General features: G+C 37.5%; 1 protein-coding gene across 11 annotated transcripts in view; it reads right to left on the bottom strand.

Moving 5' to 3' along the window:
* The window catches only part of LOC135200885 (myocyte-specific enhancer factor 2-like), a 696318-nt gene that overhangs the window by 212973 nt on the left and 462871 nt on the right, over positions 1-20474 (bottom strand). Inside the window, exon 1 of one of the 11 annotated variants that reach the window (XM_064229616.1) lies at positions 14258-14901. The exons of the other annotated variants lie outside the window; for them this stretch is intronic. The gene's annotated coding sequence lies outside the window, so the exon portion shown is untranslated. Of the gene's footprint in view, positions 1-14257; positions 14902-20474 lie in introns of those variants that run through there. 11 annotated transcript variants of the gene reach the window in all.

The raw sequence follows: 20474 nt of genomic DNA, 5'->3' as shown, positions 1-20474 counted from the left end.
GGGAGAGGACGAAGACGGCCCGAAGTGGGTAGGGGGTTGGGGTGGGGCAGGGGGAGAAGGGCGGGGCAAGTCCGCAAGTCTTCACAAACATGGCTTTGATATCTGTCACTTATTTACCGGTAGCACGCCACGATTCCAGCTCCTACCATTATCACTTTTTGCAATACACACTAATTCGTCATAGTTCGTAATATCTCTTACAATATCAACTACTCATATATATATATATATATATATCTATATATATATATATATATATATATATATAATATATCTATATATGATATGTATTCATACTTCACCTAAAAGAAATGGAATTGCACTTTTAACAGTCTTACTTATCTCCACTTTCAAGTCAACACCGTAGCTATGACCCACTTCACAAGATATATAGGCCAATAAGATGCGAATCTATGGCAAATAATTAAAAATAATTATGCTTTTTTTTTCAATATGTCAATGGTGCGATTATGTTAGCAAGCCGTGCTATAAATTCTAATAAGCGGGTCATTATATTTTATGCCATTCATTTAGCGCAAAAAGAAAAAAAAAAAAAAAAAAAAAGTGTACATGCGCCCAAATCAAAGGCCCTTCTTTAAACAGCTGTGGCTTCATCCATCACTGTACTGTGAGCAAAAAACAAAACAAAAATAAATAAAAAATTTAAAAAATAAAAAAATATTTGCATAAAAACTGATCTTGTAGACAGTTATCATCATGCGCTGTGATCAAGTAATTAGATCAAGCTAAGTTATATAAAAATATGTTATAATTATAACATTATCTGCCATTAAAAAAACATGACAGGATTCATGACACCATCGCGAAAGTTAGGCCTACTCTCTGGCAATTTTTATTTTTATGGCACAAGGATTTGTCGTAGTAGATGGACACCCAGAGAAAATGGAAAACATTAACATACAGAAGCAAATTCTCTATAACAAATATAATACCATATGTTTGGTAAAGGCCTCCACCTCGATAAACGAATTGAAATATGTATTAAAGTCAAGTGCACTGACGAATTTGTCCTACAAGGGAATCGCTAGATAACTTCCCTTTTACATTCAACTTGATAATACCTTTCACTTCCTATTGTTATTTCATTCTATCTGTAAGCGATGCTTGTTGCAAACATGTTCAACCAAAAGACTTTCAATAACATGTTCTACAGAGTTCCCATTAACTGGTCTATCCTAGGAGTGCCTAGCTTTTAACTATCCTGTCTAACTGTGTTAATTTAGGGTCAGTAATAGGAACGACTACTCTTGCAGACGTCCGTGTTCTTACCTCTCTCAAGAATGTCGTTTGTCTAGCCATAACATGAAACTTTTCATTTTTAGAAAGGACGGGAAAAACGAATACAATAATTCGCAATCTGAGCTAAAAATAATGATGGCGAATCCTTCTGTGATTCGACTACATTTAAACGAGATAAATTAACGCGGATTCAGCCACTCCACACTCCATCTATTACACCCTACGTCCATTTCGTTAACACGGGTTTCCTTGGAGCTACAAGGTTGCTTTCCCTGGCAGATGTCCTAAGTGGTTTTTGTCACTACCAAACACCGAGTGTTAGCTCAAATCTAGGTACTAGGGAACTTGCCCTCATTCTAGAGGCTGAATACAAACACACACACACAGTCCACTTCCTGGAGATTTCATCTGATTCCAAATGGAAATATTTAAAAGAAGTTTGGATGTCCTATGACGATATCTCATCGCCACAATTATTACCACGAATATATAAGTGAATATTTTGATATATGTCGTCAGTTCAATCGCTGATTAAAACCTGATATTTTATGCTTTACAACCAAATATTTTATGCTTTACAAACCAAATCCACAGTTATGTATAAGGGCAAATATATTTAAAAAATAAATTAAACACAGCTTCCGGGAATCTGTTTAATTCCCTTTTTCAATGCGACTGATAAAGGGGCATCCATACATCAACCGTGAGCTTGTTTCTCTACTTCAGGATTCACGCTACGATGAGTATTTTTCAATGTTCAGATCGGTGAAAAATAAGTAAAAAATACACACAAACGTACTAATGAATGCATCTATCATCATACCCATGCAAATATGTCTACTACAAGTCAGTCATAAATCTGTAAATAACTTGACCATCTCTCCTGCAACAGCAAACTGAATCGAAGCCTCTCACAGAAGGTAACATATGGTAGGTAGAGGACGGAACGAGAGAGAGAGAGAGAGAGAGAGAGAGAGAGAGAGAGAAAAAATGGGGGGAGAGGAGAGTGTAAAGGCCCCGGCCCCCCGGTCGCACGTGAGAAGGGGCATTTGGTGCCAAGTAGTGCCACGTCCCTGTAATGAGGGGCACGAGCAGTTCCTTTAAACAAACCCGCATGTGGCATCTTCAACCCCTTCCTTCCTTCTTTACTTCTTCTTCTTCTTCTTCTTCTTCTTCTTCTGCTTCTTCTTCTTCTTCTTCTTCTTCCTCTCTTTTTCCTTCTTTCTTTCCTTCCTTCTCGACCCCAGCTCCCATGCAGACATGCTCGCACGAGCATACGTGGATAAACACATATACGGCTTTTTTTTTTTTTTTAAGAACACTCCTTTCATTAGAGCATCATTTCTACAGCATGAATTTTAAATTGAGTCAACTGCGTTCAATTAATATTTGAAATAATAGAATAAATCCACTAAAGACGGAATTTCTGACATCTAAAGTGTAGACTCACACTCATATGTTGAGAAATACATATACTATTTTTTTTATTTTTTAATATACTCGTTTCTACTGCATGTATTTTAACCACAATCAACCCTGTTCAATTAAAAAGGGAACTCATAGAATAAGTCAACTGTAGACGCAATTTCTGATAATCTTTTGGCATCCGCAGACTCTCACATTCGTCATCTTGCAGTCAGAGATTGGGACCTTTGGATTATATTTTATATTGCATAATATATTCTTAGAAATAACGATTCCTTTAATGCCTTTGTTATGAAGCAAAAGATACGAATTTAAGCATAGAATAAAGCACGTCGGGTACAGCTCTGGTAGCTGGATCTACTAAAAGCTACTGGCAATTATCGTTCAAGCACGTTTTTATTTATAAAATCATGAACGTAACAACACAATGTTAATACAAAAAGTAATACATACGGTAGCATTTATTATTATATATATAATATTATAATATATACATAAAAGTATGATATATATATTATATATATATATTGTGTGTGTGTGTGTATATGTGCACCAACACAAAACTACCAAATCAAGTCATCATCATCTACACGAAAAACCAGCGGGATAATCGCCTCCCCCTCCCCCCCCAAAAAACAAAAGTTCTCCTTTGTTAACTGACCAGGCTAAAAAGCAACGCGCAACTGTTGCATACAACCAAGTCTATAGCCTTCCGAAAAACTCGCGGCGCCATATTTCCGATACGGGAGACAGAAACGAACTATTTACACGGATTTTAAACGACGGACAAAACGCGAACTTAAACAAAGGCGACGCGCAAAGGATTTTACTCATTCGGGTGTGCTTTAAAATATAATACATTTTTACAACAATAATTCAAGCAACACACACACACAGTCCCACCGTGCAACAGTCGGTCGCGTTAAGGGAAATGAATATAATATATTTGGGGGGAAAAATGGGCCTAATTAACTGCTGCCTAAATTTCATATCGGGTAGAAAAGAAAAAAAAAAAAAAAACTGAAATTAATTACGAGGCCCATTTAGGGAAAAAAAGGCATCAAAACTAAGGTTGGGAAAAATCCTCCCGACAAACTAGCTCAGTTGAAAAACATTTCGTATAATTAGCAAAAAAAACATCGCCTGGCGATAAATAAAAATCCAGTGCCCACTTAATTTGCATAAAACTGCCACATCAAATTGGTCGCAAATAATAATTAGCTCGGCATAAAATTGATGTAAACAAATGTCTCATTTGATCAGCCGACAAAATTCCCGACTTAATAAACCAATGCCGGAAAATTTGACGCCGACAAAAATGTTACATTCGAACTCAATTAAAGCACATTATTTATCACTCTCACTCAAACACACGCGCGCATGCGCATGCACAAACACACACACACATGCACGCAATAATGATTGCTATTGAACAGAGTATTATACTATCTATCTCGATAAAAACAGAACGATAAGATTTACTGTTATAAGAAATTTCTTAAATTTATATATATATATATATATATATATATATATATATATATATATATATATATATATATATATATTTGTTATTCCCTCTTAGAAGACGGAGAGAGCACTATTGTTATCTCTCTCTCTCTCTCTCTCTCTCAATTTGCACACATTCACACACATACTATATATATCTAGTATAAGAGTCTGTAATTTGAGAGAGAGAGAGAGAGAGAGAGAGAGAGAGAGAGAGAGAGAGAGAGAGAGAGAGAGAGAGAGAGAGAGAGAGAGAGAGAGAGAGAGAGAGAGAATATAAAAATGAATTACAAAAGTACTCTCTCACCCTCTTCTAAGAGGGAATAACATCTGCAATAAGTACTTCCTCGCCCTGATTGAGAGAGAGAGAGAAGAGAGAGAGAGAGAGAGAGAGTCGTCCCGGGTAATGGTAGGAGGGAAGCGGGGTTGGTGGAGGGGGGGAGGGGCGATAATTCACAACCGGGTGCAACTTAACCACGAGAGTTGAAGGGGAAAGGAAAATGCCCCAGGGGAACTATCTGGACCACGTGCCCCTTGATGGATGAGGCCACAAACGCTCCTAATCCACCAGCCATCATCATCATCATCATCCTCTCTCTCTCTCTCTCTCTCTCTCTCTCTCTCTTTTTACCCCCATCCTCAACATCCGTCTTTAACCCGCCCACAACTCCTCCTCCTCCTCCTCCCTTACTTCTTCTTCTTCTCCTCCTCTTCCTCCACCTCCCCCTAATCCTCCTCCTACTACTCCTCCCTTCTGCAACGGGGCGCAACAATTAACCAGAATCATTTCCTCCTCACCTCCCTCCTTTCCATTTCATTTCTCGTCTAACTCTCTGTCATCACAACTTTATTTTCCTTCTCCGGTCATCTTATTCTTCTAATCCCGAAATCCTTCTCGTGCTCCGCATTCTCGAATCATTCTTCTTCGTTTTCCTGTATAGTAGTAATTCCTGTGCTATACTGTACCTTCGAATTATGTATTCTCTCCTCTTCATTATTATGATGTCCTCTCCGCAATCGTTCTTAGCTTTTTCACAGTCTCATGATCTTTATCTTCCATTTTATGTTTAAGATTTCTTCGTTAAAAACATTTAAACAAGCGTTTCCACATTATTTCTACAATTTTTTTTCTATTTCTGACGTGAAATTCTCTTACAAAAATATATGTGAATTCTTTCCTCTTCTTTACATGCTATTCTTAACTTTTATCTTTTATTTTCTAATTATTATTTTGTTATCTATTTACTTATCTATTTTTTCATTCATTTTTAGGGAACTCTACTTTCTCCCTCGATGACACAAAGCAACATTTGCCCTCCAACTCAGATCATATATTTACATCGTTTTCCGGGACTTAATTCAAACTTCACAACTCCTCAGACCAAACACGTGAATCTGATGAAGAAAAGACTCGATATGACTCTGGGGAAACGATCGTTTGATTCGGAAGAAATGACCTTAAGTGTCATGTTCATCTTCGGACAATTTAAATTCATCTCGCGATCATTTTCCACCCTCAGTGATCAAAGAGTGACCTGATTTTTACTCGCTGGACGGAAAACCAAACAAGTTAACTTTGAGATGCGTTAATTACTCAAAATCAACAACTGTGTCGCAGTCTTCAAATCATATCAAATTTCCCTGTATATTAACCAAAGAATTCAGTATTTTGTTTCATTCCACGGCCGTTCAATGAAAACATGACACGAAGACAATTCATGAACCACTACTTGAATTATGACGAACCCCCCTTACTCATTATACATAATACACAAGATTTGGGAAACACGGAAGAGGGTGGCGAATTCTCTTGCCTGACCATGAACGGTTTAAAAAGAATTTTTCAAATCGGCCGACATTCGAGAGGCGACTATCATTCTGTCCATTAGAGATTGCAAAGCTTATTTGTGAGCCTTTCTTACAATCTTTGGAAGGCTGCAAAGCCCTTTTCTCAAAGTCTGTAAGAAACTGCAAAGTCCTTTTCTCAAAGTCTGTAAGAAACTGCAAAGTCCTTCTTATGATGCATATGGGGTACGGCGAAGCCTTTTTGTTCTCGTCGTGTCATGTGGGTACAGCAAAGTCTTTTTATATATATATATATATATATATATATATTATATATATATATATATAATCTCCCTAGGGGACGACAAAGCCTTTTTTTTTTTTAACCTCTAATATCTAAAAGAGATTGTGAACCCATTTTCCTTTTTTATGCAGTCTATAAAAGACAGAGAAGACATTCCCTCAAGCTTCCTATGTTGGCTTTTGAAGCTTTTGATAAGGAACCATGAATTCAGCTCGATTAGGATCGAATCAATACCGGATTACTTCCTAAACTGGTTTGACCTGCATCTTCGACGGCGTCTGGCCTTCGTGTTTACTAAGAACGCTTTGTAATTAAACATGAGTTACTATTTGATATGAAAAGAAAATCCTTAGAATCGCCCCAAAAAATTTTTTTAAGAATGAATCACAAAAGGTGAACTTCGCAAAGGAAAAAGACTCGACACATGCAATTCGTCCCTGAAATAAGAGATACTAGATACAGATGCTGCATTATAAATGAATCTCAAGACAGTCCATCGGTGTAATTTGAGGTAAGAAGCTAAAAAAAAAATCCTACGTAACTTCATTAATTTTTTTTCGATAAAAAAAAATGCGCATGGCTTAACATCCCCCAGAACGCAAAATATAAAAGAAAAAATGCACTGGTTACTCATTTCTCTCTGGGGAGAAATCAGCATATATCTTTTTCAAATATTTATCTTAACATAGAAGCCACTATCTCCAAGGGTATTTGTTCCCTTTCTGTAGTCAGCTTTTTTTTTAATTCACAGACAATTTTAGTATTAATACATGGATCGACCAACGGAGCAATAAGTACCCATATTTTAGCTTACAAAGAAAACTACCGTGTTCTTCCGTCATATTCCAAACTTCACGTTCTTATATCTATATGTGTTAAGCCTTGAAAATAAGACACATACACCGTACTATCATTACACCTTTCATTAGCTAAGCCAATAAATCCACAGGTGTTAATTGCATACTTAATGTTGAGGCTATGTTACCTAACAGGTTAAACGGTAGACAAAGTAATGATTTATAATACAAAAATATCAACAAGTTCTATATTGTGCAAACGCTCTGAATATTTTTCTTTACCATTACTTAATTAGTATAAAATACTTCCCATTGAAGTCTTTCGATTACAATTAGTTAACCAGCATAATCAAAGAATATCTTGTAATAAAATCCCGATCGAGTTATTGATGTATGACATCTCGTGTAATCTAAGATGAACATGGCTTAGATTCTCAACCGAACTATACTCTGTTTTTTTCCATCTGTCCACCCGCCTGTGGTGTTTGCGTATGTAAATAAAAGGATATCTGGGTGTACATTTGCAACTGAAAAATGTTTTAATAATTTACTGTATACGAATTACATACCGTTAATATTCGAAATAGGATATTATCATAATCGTTGAATGTAAGCTGAATGTAACTATCTAAAGCTCGGGACGCAGTGTTATCATACAAAAACACCACAGGCGGGTGGACAGATGGAAAAAAACCGAGTATAGTAACGTCTCTGACAGAACTACCTTCTGCTCCTATGACAATCATCTTAACAGGCTACCTATTAAGGCTTATCAAAACACCGATAAATAAAGGCACTATAACCATTACTGTCTGAATTACAAGGTTTTGGACACCCGGTTGTGAACAATGGTCTCATCGAGTGGCTAAATTCCTATCATATTTGGCAGGACACTTCTCCGCGCGAATGGGTCCGAAATACATACGCGATTGTCACCTACGAGAGAGAGAGAGAGAGAGAGAGAGAGAGAGAGAGAGAGAGAGAGAAAAAAAAATTAAATTTTAACAAACGAAACTCCATGGCATTTGAATTGTCACTGAACTGAATATTTCTGTGAGAGAGAGAGAGATTTTGAGAGAAGAAATATTTGGAAGAAGACAAGAGAAAGGACAGTAAGAGAAATTTGGGAATTGATCAACGAAACGTCTGAATGGGGATGTCAAACTGACTTGAATATTTTATGGTGAGAGAGAGAGAGAGAGAGAGAGAGAGAGAGAGAGAGAGAGAGAGAGAGAGAGAGAGAGAGAATTTTACTTCAACCTGCACTGAGAGGATCGTTTAACCTCTGATTGCACTAAATTTGATGGTTCTCTGATTAACGCTTCCAGAAACTGTGCCGTAAATAACAAACCTAATTTTTCTTTAGTAACTTCAAAGAGGCTTTTCGCACAGCCATAAGATCATGAGTTATATAATGGGATCTTTTATCCGTAGATAAATAAATAAATAGGCTTTAAAATGAAACAGATACAGAATACGATAAACTTCTCCCATAACTACGAAAAATGTAATCGTTTTCAAGCTCAGAAGAATTTAGCTTCATTCAGACCTTGTATACTGTGACGTCATAATTTTCTTAGGCAGGATTCTTGCCCTTTCGTCCACTTCTTGGCTAATGGAGTCATGAGGAAGAGAAGAATGTGAACTCACTCTTTGTTCAAATGACGCCTCGAAAATTCACGTATGGATTCCAGTGGAATTTTGTATGGGGTGGGCTAAGTACCAGGAGAATCCAAGAATTCCACCTCTCTCTTCTTCCAGTGCAAATTTTCACTCACTCTCACTAATTCACAAATCTCTCCTATAATTTTCCTTCACTATTTTCTAAAATTTTTCTCTCTCTCAATGCAAATATTCAGTCAAGTGACAATTCACAAATTGTCATGAATTTTCTTGAAATATTTCAAAATTTTTCTCCTCTAATCTCTCCTCTTCATCTCTCTCTCTACATTCTCTCCTCTTCTCTTCTCCTCTCTCTCTCTTTCTGATAGGATTTAAGACGTCAAAGAACAAATCATCAGATTTTGAGATAGATTCTGATGAAATAATTTAACTTTGGCAAGTTTATTTGAAATGGGTACAATTGGATGACCTATTAAATGAATGGAATTGATAGAAATTTAGAAATTTTTTATTATCATATTACATATAGCTACCCCGAACAATTCTACCTTTATTTTAATAGTTTACTTAAATTTTTATCTATCTATTAATGTTAACCTTATTTTATTTTCTAATAACTGATGTCTTTTATATTTCCTACTACTTTCAATCATCTCTTTCAGATGAACATATTCTGAATAATAATAATAATAATAATAATAATAATAATAATAATAATGGACGACATCAAGCTGTATGGTAAGAGCATCAAGGAAATAGATACCCTAATCCAGACTGTAAGGATTGTATCTGGGGACATCAGGATGGAGTTTGGAATAGAAAAATGCGCCTTAGTCAACATACAAAAAGGCAAAGTAACGAGAACTGAAGGGATAAAGCTACCAGATGGGAGCAACATCAAACACATAGATGAGACAGGATACAAATACCTGGGAATAATGGAAGGAGGAGATATAAAACACCAAGAGATGAAGGACACGATCAGGAAAGAATATATGCAGAGACTCAAGGCGATACTCAAGTCAAAACTCAACGCCGGAAATATGATAAAAGCCATAAACACATGGGCAGTGCCAGTAATCAGATACAGCGCAGGAATAGTCGAATGGACGAAGGCAGAACTCCGCCAGCATAGATCAGAAAACCAGGAAACATATGACAATACAAAGCACTACACCCAAGAGCAAATACGGACAGACTATACATAACACGAAAGGAAGGAGGAGAGGACTACTAAGTATAGAGGACTGCGTTAACATCGAAAACAGAGCACTGGGGCAATATCTAAAAAAAAAAACCAGTGAAGACGAGTGGCTAAAGAGTGCATGGGAAGAAGGACTAATAAAAGTAGACGAAGACCCAGAAATATACAGACAGGAGAAAGACAGAAAGAACAGAGGACTGGCACAACAAACAATGCACGGACAATACATGAGACAGACTAAAGAACTAGCCAGCGATGACAATTGGCAATGGCTACAGAGGGGAGAGCTAAAGAAGGAAACTGAAGGAATGATAACAGCGGCACAAGATCAGGCCCTAAAGAACCAGATATGTTCAAAGTACAATAGACGGAAATAACATCTCTCCCATATGTAGGAAGTGCAATACGAAAAATGAAACCATAAACCACATAGCAAGTGAATGCCCGGCACTTGCACAGAACCAGTACAAAAAAGAGAGCATGATTCAGTGGCAAAAGCCCTCCACTGAGCCTGTGCAAGAAACATCAGCTACCTTGCAGTAATAAGTGGTACGAGCACCAACCTGAGGGAGTGATAGAAAACGATCAGGCAAAGATCCTCTGGGACTATGGTATCAGAACGGATAGGGTGATACGTGCAAACAGACCAGACGTGACGTTGATTGACAAAGTCAAGAAGAAAGTATCACTCATTGATGTCGCAATACCATGGGACACCAGAGTTGAAGAGAAAGAGAGGGAAAAAAATGGATAAGTATCAAGATCTGAAAATAGAAATAAGAAGGATATGGGATATGCCAGTGGAAATCGTACCCATAATCATAGGAGCACTAGGCACGATCCCAAGATCCTTGAAAAGGAATCTAGAAAAACTAGAGGCTGAAGTAGCTCCAGGACTCATGCAGAAGAGTGTGATCCTAGAAACGGCACACATAGTAAGAAGAGTGATGGACTCCTAAGGAGGCAGGATGCAACCCGGAACCCCACACTATAAATACCACCAGTCGAATTGGAGGACTGTGATAGAGCAAAAAAAAAAAAAAAAAAAAAAAAAAATAATAATAAAATAATAATGGATTTACTTTCCCATCTTATTGACTCTTATGATCATGAGTTTTCTTTGAATAACAACAACAACAATAACATTAACAATGACAATAATAATAATAATTAATAGGGCCGCGTTCATTTCATTCTCATAGCGCCATGGGGAAAATATATTCGACTGACATAAATAGCATTTTGATTGACTAACTTTCGTGATAATTTGGTCGAGAGAGGACGTCGCAATATTCTCGTATGTACAAGGTGTTATACCCATCTGCGCATGGGCAACGCCCACCCACATCGCTATTAGTCCAATTAGCAGCTTCGTGAAGAAACCTCAAACAACGGCTTTGCAGCCCTATCAGATGACAGGTTCGTTATCACGGATATGATTATCGTTAAGGAGCGCTCAGCCGTTTCATCATCTATTATCTCCGAAATAAATGACGGATGCATTTTCAATTTATATATACAACGGGGAGAGCAGGGCAGGCATTGAGATTTATTAGAGCAATAAAATGAGATCCCAAGCCTATTTCAATTTCAATACTATATCTGCTTGCCTTTTTTTAAAATTCTCAATCTTCTAAGAATAAAACATTTGGATTTCATCACAGCCTCAATCAATCTACGGCCAGTTAAAATCGGGAGCAAGTACGACTAATCATTATAACGACCAAGACGTATTTACGACACTAGATCTGAAGGCAACTTGTTTACGACTTTAAAACCATAAGCATGAATCACCAAAACGTTTCGTTTTCTACTCAAGTTTCCTTGCGTATAATCCTGAGCTAACGAAACCCTCCAAGTAAGAGAGACTGAGGTTCGATCCGGATGTGTCAGAAATTTTAAGTATATCGAAACAATGATAATGATTTGTAGTTTGCTCAAAATAGTTTTCCACTGACGGTCGTTGATTTGTTCCCAACCTATTTGTGGAATATGTGCAGTAACTTTGCTGACAATGAATTTGTAAGCTTCACTGTGGTGTTCCATGGTATTCAATTTAGGATATCCTGTTTTTTGGCCGAATTACTTGAAATCTATCGGTCGCAATCAGTGGTAGTATGTTAACCTTTTTGGGCTACAATTACATAAACATGTAATTGCAGCCCACTGTTTGCACAACTTCCAAGATTCACCTTGGCTTTTAAGAGACATTCTAGAGAAGGGCCATTTGGTTAAAAACCCAGGTCCCTGAATTTCCCAGCTCAGCTCTGTAATGCGGTCGAAAAGTAGCCCCTGCATGTAGAGGGGCATTAGTGGACTGGGGGCGCAAAACTCCCATGGAGTCCCAGAGGGTCGGCCTCTGACACTGAGTTTGATTTAATCTTATAAAGTAAAAAAAGTTACACAACCCCATCCTCTACCCCCTGCAGTTCCTCAGAGGTTGTGGGTTCATGAAATTGCAATGAAATGCTGATTGAATGAAGTCCTTAATAAAATATAAAAAAAACTATAAGATTACTAAAGAGTTTGCACAAATAAATAAATTACAAAATGTCATAAGAAATAAAAAAAAATTTTCAACGAATGAAATGTCCCTAAATAACATCTATATAAAAATAAATTGAAAATCAATCCAGAATCTTAACCGACAACAAACCGAAACTCAAAATAATCGTGTTTCTCAGAGTAGAAATCTACACCAAAACGAATTAACGGGGTTTCAAAATGATAAAAAAAAATTATATTAAATTTCAAAAAATTATATAACTCTCACAAAACAATGCCTTGTACACAAAACGAACGAACGTAACCTTGACCTAGCGCGGCGACAACGCCACAGAACACGGCTTCTCGGATGCTTACTCATTTCGACATCAAACGGGACGACTGAACGCACCTTTGCGAGCCATTAAATTCGTCCCAACGTTAAGAATGCGAAAGTAAAACGACAAAATCGTGATCACGGGAATCCGGAGGAATGGGAATTCCGTGGGTATCACGAGCAAATCCCTTTCTTACCTGAAAATTGATATAGAGCGAACACGGATTCATCCAAGGATTACATAACGGCGTATAAAGATCCCTTCCACAACTCGTGTCGCCATTTAGCAAATTCATTATTGTATCTCTCTCTCTCTCTCTCTCTCTCTCTCTCTCTCTCTCTCTCTCTCTCTCTCTCTCTCTCACAGAACAAAGAATAAAACCGGCAAACTATCAATTATTATGATTTTTTGTAAAGCAAGGACGTAGATTCGGGTATACTAATATTTATAATTTCAATTCCATAGGCACAATTGAAGTGTTATTCGACATAAGAAACATTAGCCCCGATATATATTATGCAGAAATGAACCTGGTAACTTGCTAAAAGTGTATTTCATTTTTTGCTTTCTCAGTGATTTTACGATTTTTTTTTTTTTTTTTTTTTGCTGAAGCATCTCGTTAAAATCATTGCTTGAAGCTCATTATGTTCAGACTTGTCTTACACACACACACACACACACACACACACACACACACAACACACACACACACACAACACACACACACACACACACACATATATATGTATATATATATATATATATATATATATATATATATATATATATATATATATATATAAAGACAAGTCTGAACGTATTGAGCTTCAGGTAATGCTTTTAATGAGTTGCTTCAGCAAAAAAAAAAAGTGTAAAATCACAAAAAAAAAAAAAAAAAATAAATAAATAAATAAATTTATAGCAAGATACCAAGGTTCGTTTCTGCACAGAGTCATTTAACAGTGAATCAACTGATTGAAAAAAAAATGGAGTTTTGTCCCATACCAGCAAATGAATGAGCCTGTAAATGTTCAATCATAAGTTTACTGTATCACTGTATTATTCCAAATACAAAAGGTGGTCAAACCAAATGGCCCCAGGGGAAATATTGAATTTCTGATTACATGTCCACCATTGGCTGTTCCGTGACGTACATCCATCAATATATAAGTAAGAGATAAACTTCTGCAAAAAATTTTAATTTAGTTTTCTTTTATTTTAATAGACTGACGTCACAACAATCGCACGCACGTACGCACACACACGCGCACTACCAAACTGTCACACTCACACGCAGATAGAGTCCGTCTTCGCCCAAAAACCTTGCTAGAAGTTATGATGTTTATGAAATAACTGAAAGTCTCTAGCCCACTTCCCTAGAAGGCCAAATATCCACAGCCCGAGTTTTAACCGAACATATGCTTCAAGAGAAGAGAAGAGAGAGAGAGAGAGAGAGAGAGAGAGAGAGAGAGAGAGAGAGAGAGAGAGAGAGCATACAACTCCCTCCTCTTCTTTTAACTATGCTTACCTGAGATACCGCGACTGGAAACAAGATAATATATCCACGTCGTAGGCGACTGGTTAAGTTCCTTATCAATGAGACGTCCACTGAATGAACTAGAACGTATATTCATTCATTAATCCTGACACTCCTAACAGTATTCTTTCAAAGTGCAAAGGCTGTGACGCAAAACGAACCAAGAATAAACATATCAATTGCTAAAACAAACCACAGCATTACGCAATTCCTGTAGGAAGGTCTGCCCTTCTTATTTCACTAACCACATTCCTCACTTTCCTTCAAAAACTGGATGACCAAGTAAATGATTTCTTTTCATGTTTTCATTCAAATGACACAAAGTAAATGAATTTTTTTTCTTGTTTTCATTCAAATGACACCGAGTAAATGAAATTTTTTTTCCATGTTTTCATTCAAATGACACCAATCAAAAAGCTAATGCGGAGATATCTGTGTCAGTTCAAGGTCACCAAGGCCCTTTCAAACCCTCCAAACGGCCATTTCCTATAAAGATCAACACCACCACTTCTACGTTTCTATAAAGTCAAAAAGAAAATTCACAGAATGAGAGAGAGGGAGAGTGAGAAGGGGAGGAAAGTCGAAGAAAGCCGAAGGGCAGCTTCTTCACAACACCAGCCCTCAGAAGAGACTCGGCACTTCTATTACTGCTGCTGGTGGAGGTTCCTCGCTTCCAAGGAGCTGGTGGTGGGATCTAAGAACGGAACACGCTTTATATTTATTCCCCTGTAGGTTTATTTTCAAGCCGGGGCCGGGGCGTCCGTTCCAAGAGAAGGTGAGGCCCCGGGCAAGACCGATTTACCTTGCGGCACGAATGGAGAGAGAGAGAGAGAGAGAGAGAGAGAGAGAGGGCGTGGCGTGATGGGTCATTCAAACGCATGAAGGATATGGACCTGTAAATTCATGTTACAATGTTTCGATGACAAAAGGATATTTCGCCCTATCCCTCGCTTGGGTGGTCACTGGTTTCTTAATACGATTGTCTCTTTTATGCAGACAATACTCATTCAGTTCTCATTTTACAAACCATGATATAAATTAAATTATTATAATTCTATATTAATTATGACTTTTAAAATTATAATCTACATTGATTTAAACTCATAGTTTCAACCTCAAACAATATCTTAGTGGCTGTCACTATCAGAATTGTAGTGTCGACAAACAAATAGTATGAAGGCTAGAATATTCTATCCAACCCATAAGAATGAAATAAAAAAAAAATCGCAAAAGCCTCATCAATCATAACCCTAAGAAAATCCCTTTCCCCCACCCCCTCTCCCCAAAATCCTAAACCAAGGGCGACGCCAAGAAAAGGGTACGAGCTCAAAAAAAAAAAACCACCTGAGCTCCATCAGGTAATCAAGCCGCCAAACCGAGGGTATTTTCTTCCGGGCCGAGTCGTAATAAAGTAATAATAGGCTTCTATTCTTATATAAGTATTATCAATCTCAGGGAAGAAGCCAAGAACCAGAAGGGAGATCTGAGCAGGGAAGGGGGAGTGAGGGGGGGGAGAGGTTAGTGGAAGAGGGACCACATGCCAAGTCAACCAAATAGAAAATTCGTCATCTGCCCATATAGGACATTCCATAGTGAAGTATCCTTCTCGTCCTCTTACGTTACTTCGACGATCCTGAAGTCCTACGGATCCTGGCTCTAAATTCTCGTGCCTTGCAATCCTGGCAAAGCTCAGAGAGAGAGAGAGAGAGAGAGAGAGAGAGAGAGAGAGAGAGAGAGAGAGATGGTACTTAGGAACAAGAGAGGGGGAATCCACTCGAATCGTGACGTCAAATCCTTCCCGAGTCCGCACGAGGGCGGCCAAAAGCTTAGCAACCGCCGACGACGTCGTCTCTGCTGCTACAACTGTCAAAAGGGCGTCCCGAAATAAAGGTCCTCTCCCCCTATTTTAAATACAGACCTAAATCCTAAAGATATACCTCTCCATCCATGCCAGGGAAAAGGGACGCTAAATTTATCAAGAAGAGACTCAAGGTGTGTTTCTGTGTGTGTGTCGGCTGCGGCATTCCAAAAACAAACTCTCTCTCTCTCTCTCTCTCTCACAAATCGGAAGGAAAAGCAGGCAATAATTACCGATAAATAAAATAATAACAAACAACAGAATTAATTTTTACCACTTAATTATACACAAAAAATATATTTCACACAAAATTTTAAAACACAGTTTTAATTATGCAAGATATCATATACTTCTGGCGATCTGCATATACTCAGCTTGGAATTACGAGGAAAAAAAATCAAATATTATTTTTTTAACATTAAAAGCTAACTTCTCTGTTAAAATCACTGACTACACAAATTTACGCAAATTGACCGAAACGCCATACGCCAGGCGTTACGGGTCGTCCCAGAGGCTTGTTGCAGACCAGTCTGTGAATGACCTGTAGTAAAAGACGGCCATGAATGAATCCCAGACAGTACAGAAAGAGAGCGTCTGACCAATCCCTGTCCTTCAAAGGAGTCACTTCGAGAATAAATTCAATTAACCAGTGAAAGACGAAGGGACATCGGAGTCAGGATCAACAAAAACAAATCAAAGGGACAAGTGCCATGCCTATGGGCCGGGTCGAAATCATCTCCGTCGGGATTCCTTTGAGGGCGCGACCAAACACAAACACACTCAGGCACTACCGCAGTTCCTCCTCCCTCCCTAACTGGCCCCAACATCCACCCCCCCCAAAAAAAAAATAAAATGCACGACCACGGCGACCCAAACAACAAGTGTTTCGCCAGAATCCCTAAACGCGTGTGAGAATCGTTGGCTTGTCAGTACTCGCCCGAAATACACTTGTCTTATTTTACCCTCTGGCACTGAAACCCCCTCCGCCGAAGTCTCTTCTCCCCCCCCCACTATCCTCTCCCCCTCCCTCCCCCCACCCACATCTTTTTCGGAGCCCGTGAACCATTCAACTACCCGCAATTTAGCGCCTTGGGCTATTACCGCCGGGCTCGCAATTCGCAAATAGCCTATGAAAGGACAACGTCGCTGACGCAACCCGTCCGTTATGGATACACGCGGATTGCGTCACTCTCGGATTCTCCTTCAACGTAGGGAAGATTCCCCATTACTAATACGTCGTTTTTTTTTACTTCTTTGACAGGAAGGTTAATGGTTGGTTCCGTTTCCTGAGCAATAATTAAAAATGAAAATTTGGCCGAATATCAACTGCAAGCAACTATGACAATACGTCAGTTTTTACTGTTAAAGACAGGTTAAAGGTTTTGCCTGATTGCCATAATATATTAATTAAAAGTACAAAGAAATGGTTAAATATCAATAACAAACAACTAACAAAATTAAAATTTGGTTAAATATCAATAGCGAACAACCAATAAAGTTCAAATTTGATTAAATATCAATACAAAAAACTAAAGTTAAAAATTGGTTAAACATCGATAGCAAATAACTAACAAAGTTCAATTTTGGTTACATATCAATAGAAAAAACTAAAAAAGTTAAAATTTAGTTAAATATCATTAGCAAATAACTAAAAAAGTTAAAATTTGGTTACATATCAATAGCAAAAGCTAACAAAGTTAAAATTTGGTTAAATATTAATAGCAAAAACTAACAAAGTTAAAATTTGGTTACATATCAATAGCAAAACCTAACAAAGTTAAAATTTAGTTAAATATCTATAGCAAACAACTAAGAAAGTTAAAATTTGGTTAAATACCAATAGCAAAAACTAACAAAGTTAAAATATGGTTACATATCAATAGAAAACTAACAAAGTTAAAAATTTAGGTAAATATCAAAAGCAAAAAACTAACAAAGTTAAAATTTGGTTAAACATCAGTAGCAAACCACAAACAAAGTTAAGATTTGTTTAATTAAAATTCAGGCTGTCAAACCCAGCACTGGAGCACTTTTGGCAATACAGCGCTTAAGACACTCGAAAGAAGTTAGAGCAGCTGGACAGCAAAATAAAGAGATCCAGATAATAAGGGAGATGTAGCACAAAGATCTAAGAAGTAACTGTTAGAGGTGCTGGACAGCAAGACTCAAGGAAAAATAGGCGGGAGTGGAGGTAAAGTAAAAGGTTGAAAGTAGGTGCAGCTAAGGGTCGATGGGATGCTGCAAGCATCCCTTATTAATGCCTATAGCGTACCACTTGTGGTACACTGTCGGCACTAACTTGTTCGGGATGTCAGGCTTTAGGTAATAAAGATGGAAACTAAGGTGTTGTAGAATATAGTAATGCCTACAGCGCACCACTTATGGTGCACTGCCGGCACCAACCGCCTTCGGGATGTCAGGCTTTCACGTAATAAAAATACTCATTAGAAAGAGAAGTGTTGTGGAATAATTGTATCCATTGTTGTTACATCTACTTGTCGCTACAAAATGTTGTTCACGAAGTTTCGTCTATTTATAGAACATCCTTGAACGCATTCCAGGTAAAAGATTAAAACCCAAAACTCAAAAAAAAAATCCATCAAAAAATCAAATGGCAACTTTGAAATCCTCTGGGATCAGAGATGAAAACTGGTTGAACACGTCGAGATATTTTCCGGATTAACGTCCAATTTCAGTCAGCATTTAATTTCAGGTATAAATTATGGGTGGACCAACATTTTCAATGACACATCTTTTGAATTATTTCTACGAGCTGCATTTCCAGATGTGGGTACAAATGTCACTACGTGTGTGTATATATTATATATATATATATATATAATATATGATATATATATATAATATAGTATATATAGTATATAATATATAATATATATATATTATTATATATATATATATATATGTATATAACACCGCCCTCCCTTTTGTATACATCGAGTCTTGTCAACCTCTCCTTGATTCAGTTTGAACTTGAGAACGTACAAATATACTACGAAATTAGAGATATATATATATATATATATATAATATATATATATATATATATATATATATATATATATATATATATGGTAGTATTCATAAAGAGACGCGCCAAGACAAAACTACCGATAGTAAATTATTATGGAAGTGAACGAGAGAGGCTGACAGTCCAGGGAAGCCTAAAGTCAGGGAGAAAGGAAGGAAGATTAGGAAGCGAAGAAGAAACTTCTCGAGACAAGGAAGATGATGAGAGACAAAGACAAAGGAGGAGGAGGACGACTTGAGAGACTATGAGACCGACGATAAAGCTAAGCAACGAAACAAAGAGAAAAAATATTACGCACACTGCGATATGACAGAGAAAAAATAGAAAGAATTGTAGAGGTGGGGGAGGGGGGGGAGAGGTTGTTGGGTGGGACATACCAGAGATAAAAAGGGGGGGTTAGAGGGGGGGAGAGGACAGGGTAAAAGAAAAAAAAAAGAAGAAAAATCCCGAATGAATGTTGCAGAGGCAAATTCCAAAGGTTGGCAATCTCGATCAATAACACCGAAAGAGCAAAAGGGGAAGAGAGAGAGAGAGAGAGAGAGAGAGAGAGAGAGAGAGAGAGAGATTTTCAAAAATTTCAAATAGAACAAATAGTTCTTCCTAAGAAATGTTTTCGTGTAGGAGATATATAAAAAAAAGAAACGAATACTTGACTAACTTTTCTTGAATGGACGAACGGCGAAACGAATGCCTTTTACTTTTAATGTCGAAAACAAAGTTAACCTTTCAAAAGGAACGAGCGTCCAGCCGGCCACTTGGCGTAACTTTCTCGCGTCCTCCGACGGACTCGGATATTGACTCAACATAAATCAATCTTAGTACTTTTGTCAAATGTAATTAGGATGACTCGGCGTTTTAATCCGAATATATCCAGCGAAGATGCTTAGTCAGATGTATTTTAGTGACAAACATGTCTACAGAAAAGTCCCATTGTAATGAAATGCTTGATTTTTTTTTCAGCATTGCAATAAAATGCTTTATGGAATGACAACAAGATGCATTACTTTTAACATCACGATGTCCTATGGCGTGAAAACGAAATGTATCACTTGTTACATTACAATGTCCTATGGCGTCAAAATTAAATAAATTTCTCATGACATTACACAGCCATAAGGCATGAAAACTAGATAAATTACTTGACGATTTAAATCCCCTAAGGCATGGAAAGAAAGACAAGATATTACCATGTCCTATGGCATGAAAACAAGATAAATAAACAAATGACACTCTACATCCTTGCATACGAGTTCCCGAAAACTTTGCAGATTCAAAGCTCTCCAGTCCATAAGATCAAGCCA

This window comes from Macrobrachium nipponense, chromosome 27 (assembly GCF_015104395.2).
Source record: "Macrobrachium nipponense isolate FS-2020 chromosome 27, ASM1510439v2, whole genome shotgun sequence".
NCBI lineage: Eukaryota > Metazoa > Arthropoda > Malacostraca > Decapoda > Palaemonidae > Macrobrachium > Macrobrachium nipponense.
This window is presented reverse-complemented; position numbering and strand designations above follow the sequence as displayed.